Here is a 6,327-nt window from a genome sequence, read left to right as displayed (position 1 = left end):
TCTTTGAACAACATTGAAAATAAAATTGCAGAACTTCATATCTATTATTCTCTGAAAAACATGCAGAGTTTCAATAAGAGCATCTGAGATATTGTTAGCTCTGAGGCAACTCAGGGTCACACTCAGTAAGAGTTGTCTGACATTTTGTATTTGTTCTCAATGTGTTTGTTCAATGCTTTTTTTATTTAGCCTTTGTTTTTAATCTCTCTTGAACTGTATTTGAACTCAAAAACTGAGATGTGTTGAATAAATGCAAATGAGAATATAATAGTCTTTGATAAAGGAGCACATTGCAAAACAGTAATATGCATGCTGCATATGCCAGTTACCACAGTGCATGCTAACATAAAGAGTGAACAAGAAGTTGTGTAGATAGTATTTGATAGTAAGATGCATTGTACAAAAGGAACACCTAATTTTGTGATAGAAAAACTTGTGCAATAACTAGTAAAATGGACGAAGAGTCTAGTGATAGTGACATCCCTTTCTTCACTTGTTGATCCAACTGAAGGTAATGACCTTGCTTGAGCAGCTGATGATGGAGTTTGTGGAAAAGAGTCATGAGTCAGCAAAGAAGTTAATATTAAAAACAAGCCTTATATAGTTGGATAGATTCAAGAGCTGTGTCATGCTACATAATAAAAATGGCAAAGTGGGAACATAGTTGACATTGAAGAGATTGTGTACAAATGTCTGATTTATAAAACCTTGTTGATGAATGAGACTGTAGCAATAAATATTTTCTAGGTATATGAAGTAAGTTTGTTTGAAAAGCACTGTCCATTCTGCATATTTACCTCGTAGCAGAAGAAATGTCCGGTCTCAAAGAATTAAAGGATAATGCTAACTTTAATATTCAGGGTAAATTGTAAGATACTAAGTTAAAAATCTTATAAATGCAATGGTACAGAAACCTCCAGGTAGTCAAGGAAATGATCAAAAGAAAATAGCTAATTATTTGGAGGTTAAATTACAAAGTTGGGATGAGGAAAAAGGATATTCTGGTCTAAGTGAAATATTTTCCCCAGAACAATGCATTACACAGCAAACATATCATAAAGGAAGCTTTGTGTGGCAATGACAGTTATCTTACACATATGACCTATTTTGTTCAGCATAGTTACAAATTTCAAAAATTTTCACTACTCTGAATATGCTATTAAAGTCCATGGGCCATAGGGTTATTACAGCTTTCAAGGCATGTCTGCTTATTGCTTATATACTATATTCCAGTACGTGCATTCCAACAAGAAGCTTCACTTGGAGGTCTCTCCAAGACTCTTGGCTTGTAAATAAATCTCTAGAGTTAATTGGGAAAACTCAGTAAAGATTTTCTCCATAAATAATGAATGTTGTATACATGAAACTATCCCTATATACTGTCCCCTTTCCCAAGACTAAAAAGATTTTAAGTACAGGGGAAAAATGTTCTTAAAAATAAATATAGGTTTGAAGAAGTTGATGAAAAAGATGTAGACAAGCTTAAACCTCATCTCTAAGAAAATAACAACTATCGAATTTGTTCATTCAGAACATGAAGAGAATAGAGCCAATAGGGAGCAGTCAATCAAATCATCAATAGTTAAAAAGAATGTATGAATCTCATTCTATAATTATGATGCATTGGATATGGCTGTGAGGCATGAGGTAGATGTCAATAATGACTTGTGTCTTTGACTTCAGTAATCGAACAGGTGAAAAGGCAGTCAGAGTTAGAACTCAAGGATATAACCTTTGGTATCAATAGTATTAATTGAGTTTTAGCCACATTGAATTATAAATTTATTCACTATAAGTAATATTGACAAAACATTTTACTGATTAACATTAAAAAATAAAATTTTGGGACAGATTTTTGTTATCTAAGAGATTTCTGTAGAAGGAGAAAAAGAAATAATAAGACTGTATATAGAATATATATATTCTGAGTTGAGGCTCAGAAAGAAAAGTAAGCCTAAAAAGAAACTAGGAGAGAAAAGATAAAATTTGGGGGAGAAAACAAAACAATACAAGAGATGGAGTGCCTTGGAAGCTTCCATAAACTAAATGTTTATGTCTCCCTCCTCCCCCACCGCCTTTTTACCCATAATTCATATGTTTAAATCCTAATTCTCAATGTGATGATATTAGAAAGTAGGGCCTTTGGTAGGTGAGTAAGTCATGAGGGTGGAATCTTCATGAATGGGATTAATGCTCTCATAAAAGAGACTTAAAATTCTTTCAGCTCTCTTCTATGTGAAGGTAAGAGGAGAAGATGGCCGTTTGCAAACCAGGACGTAGGTCCTCTGCAGACATACAATCTGCTGGCACCTTCATTTGGGATTTCCCAGCCTCTAGAATTTGAGAAAGTAAATTTCTGTTGTTTATAAGCCATCCAGTCTATTGTATTCTGTTATAGCTGCCCAATCAGACTAAGACAGAAGGCAAAACAGAATGTGGACCAATCAACCATTTCAAGTGATGCCATGATTCTAAGTCTGAAGGACTGAGGAGCATAGAATTTATTGATATTTGACCTCAGCAAAGGCATTTTTAATAGAATGAAAGAAACATGATTTTCAAAGCATTTATAATCTAGTTGCAGTCTTGTTTCTTCAGGTTTGTTTCCTTACAAAAAGTATTCCAAGGAAACTGATACAAATCAAGATACCTCGGTGAAGGCATAAATCAGTGTATGTTAAACATGCTTTATGATTTTTCATTCCAGAGTCATGCATGAGTGATAAATGACATGCCCATCTTCTTTGCCTGTCAAATACCTACCTATTCTTCAAAATGTAGCTCAGTGTTGCTTTTTGTATAATACATTCCTTATCTACACAGCTGAAAGAGATCTCATCTTTTTCCGAAAAAACTATCAACATTAATTATAAGTTCAAGATGTAAAATATATTTGCTATATAATGTTCTATCTCTTCCCCAATATTTTAAGAACAGAAACTCTTTTATAACTATTATTCTATAGTTTTTGATTACTTTTTGACATCTTAGAATAACAGCATTAAGATATTTGTTGATTGCTGGGTGGCCTAGATGGCTCAGTCGGTTAAGCATCCCACTCTTGATATCAGCTCAGCTCATGATCTCCCAATCATGAGATCCATCCCTGCATTGTGCTTCACGGTTGGCATGGAGCCTGCATAAGATTTTCTCTCCCTTGCCCTCTGCCCCTTCCCCACCGCTTCCATGCTTTCTCTCTCTTGAAAAAAAAAAGATATTTTTTGATTGCTAATGACCATATCCTTTCACAATACTCTCATTCAACACATAAAATTAAGGAACAGGTGTTTTATATAATATTGTGACATCTTCTTGATCTTTTAATTTTTCATAACTTAAAAACATTTGAGTCGGGGACACCTGGTGGTTCAGTCAGGTAAGCGTCTGACTCTTGATTTCAGCTCAGGTCATGATCTCACAGTTTCATGAGTTTGAACCCTGGGTTGGGCTCTGTGCTGGCAGCATGGAGCTGGCTTGAGATTCTCTGTCTCCCTCTCTCTCTACCCCTCCCCACTCGCTCTGTCTCTGTCTCTCTCAAATAAATAAAACATACTGGATATCAGTTTCTATTTATTGATAAATATAATAGTTCATAAAAGCTATGCAACTTTGAGATTGTGATGTTATCAAAAAAGATAGCTCTATTAAATTATAAAAACTATGTAAGTAACAAAATCCCTCATATATTAGGTGATTCACACTATATGACCAAAACCAATCCATACTTTAAATATTCCAACTCTTTATGTTGGACAAGCAATATATCTCACATAAGGGCAGAGCCTGTAGGGAAAAGTGAAATGACAAACGGGGCAATAGACTTCCCAGCAATATGTGCTCTAAAAGATGAGCCAAAGCTTCCAACTCCTTGAGAAAATTGAATTTTCATTCCACTTTTAAAAGCATTTTAAAATAATAAAATAATATTTCATAAAATGTATTCCTCTCTTTTACAATGAAATGTTATGAGTGATGTATTTCATGCATGTGTGTTTATCTGTGATACAATACTGAATATATGATTCATGTGTGTGTGTATACAAAAAAAATAAAAATTGAAGATGAATATGAAATTTTGTAATTTTTTTCTTTCACATTCTCACAAAGTACATATTAGTAATTATGTATGATTTAGACTCTGCACTAGGGCATACACTCTGTGTGTGTGTGTGTGTGTGTGCGTGTGTGTGTGTGTGTGTGTGTGTGTGTGTGTGTGTTTTAGAGGTGTAACATACTCCTAGTGGTTGAATAAAATACCTTTCAAATTCTGGATAGCTTTGTTTTCAACCTGAGGTGCTCAAATCCTCTTTGAAACCTAGTCCCTCCATTTTATCTTAATAATTACATTATTTCTTTATGTCTCTAGCTGAGTTTGGCTCATGGCCAAAAGCACTGGCAAAAAAGGCTTTAAGACAATGAGAACTGAATATTTATTTACGCTCCCCGCTTTCCCTGTCCTGTATTTCCTGAGTTGGTTGCCTCCCTCCACCAAAGGACAAAGTTCCAGTGGGAAGCGCAAAACTCACAAATACTCTCTTCAGGCTCAGATAATCACTCTCTGCCTTTGCCTTTTTTTTTTAAATCTGGACGTAGATAAAAATGTCCCAATCTTGCTAGTTTCCCACATACCGTGCCATCTCTAGCTATTTCTCTATACCCTGCACATACCTTTGTATATAGTCTTTTTGAATTTTTTTTTTCAATTTTCTCTTTCAAGTGTGCTCTTTTTCTTGCTGAGATCCAAGGTGGTACAGGTAGAATTAAAGGATGTGCCAACAATTGAATGATAAATTATTTGTTTCCACAAGGATAGAAATTCAGCATGACCTCAAGAACACTAGATCCAGAAATTGGGATGTCATTAGAATGTCTTCAGAACTCTTTGAGTTCTAGTATGCTTCAAGCTTCTCCATTGCTTTGGGCTAACTCTGGCAGAGAATATTGGCTATAACACCTATACTTTGTGAAGTTGCAAGCAACTAGATCTTGGTATTTTCAGTTCTGAATCAAAATTTCTATAGACTTTTCTTGTCTCTGAGAAAATGAGAGAGGTTAGAACCCTATGCAGGCACTGAACATCTATACAAAGTAGCTGGAATTTGAAAATTAAAGTAGCCACTAAAATATTGAGATATTAATCCTTAGAGTAGTATATGGCAAAAACACACACAAATTTGGGAATCAGAGATATGAATTTCTCCAAAAATTTTAAAAGATCACAAATTATATACAGTAGAAATATGTAAGTTTTGTCAATTTTTTGATATTTGTAAATTTATAATAAGGAAAAGGACTAACTATAATGCCTATTAGTAGTATGCTGACATCACCTTCTAAATAATTCCTCCAAATTTTCCTCTTTCTGTCTGCTTAAATAAAGTTTAGAGATGAAATGAAAAACTCCAGGCATACAGGATACCTTGATTAAATATTTATTTATGGAAAATAACTACATCCATATGATTTTTTTCATCATATTTTTAGGAATAGGGATTAACCTCAGAAAATTTAGCCAATTTATTATAAAATAACATGGTTGTAAAATATATTAAAAATCAGTATTTGGTACGCTTTATATATAGGCCCTCATCAAGAAAATCATCTTCAGAGTTATGTGTCTAGTAAATACAATTTACAGCGCAGACAGCAACAACTAGAATAATATTAAATTTAAGTTGCATATGAATTGAGATAACATCTGTGAAGTTGAGTAACTATTTTAAAGGATGAAAATTGAATTAAAAATGTAATTAAATGTCATTCTGAATCTTCAAATGACACATCTCTACTGCATATAACTGGAATCTTCTGGAATCTTTTATAGGAAAACATATAAAATAACAACAAATTGTATGATAAGAATAAATTGAGAGTATATCTTCCTATGTGGATGGGGAAGATAATCTAAAATATATACATATTCTGATGTCATGGTTGCAGAAAAATTAATATCAATATTGGAATCACAATTTGATGGTAACCCTATAAGAATAAGTGGTAACATGAATATCAGATCATAACTTTCACATGTAATAAAGAATTTGAATAAGGATTTGAACAAAGATGAATCCTTTAGGATATCAGAGGAAATAAAATTCACTAAAATAAATTCCAACCCATTACACAATTATGGCACAGAAACAGTAAAAGGACAATATGACAGGTTTCCGGAATCTACAGTTAGAATGTTTGCACATATTTTATGCAATGACACTGCATATTCAGATTGATCACTGACCTAGTCATTAGATAACCAATTCACAAGATGCAGACCCTAAAGTGGAAAGTTGGTATTTATTAACTATGTTTGAGGCTGGGACATGCAGG

This window comes from Felis catus, chromosome A1, assembly GCF_018350175.1.
Source record: "Felis catus isolate Fca126 chromosome A1, F.catus_Fca126_mat1.0, whole genome shotgun sequence".
Lineage (NCBI taxonomy): Eukaryota > Metazoa > Chordata > Mammalia > Carnivora > Felidae > Felis > Felis catus.
This window is presented reverse-complemented; position numbering follows the sequence as displayed.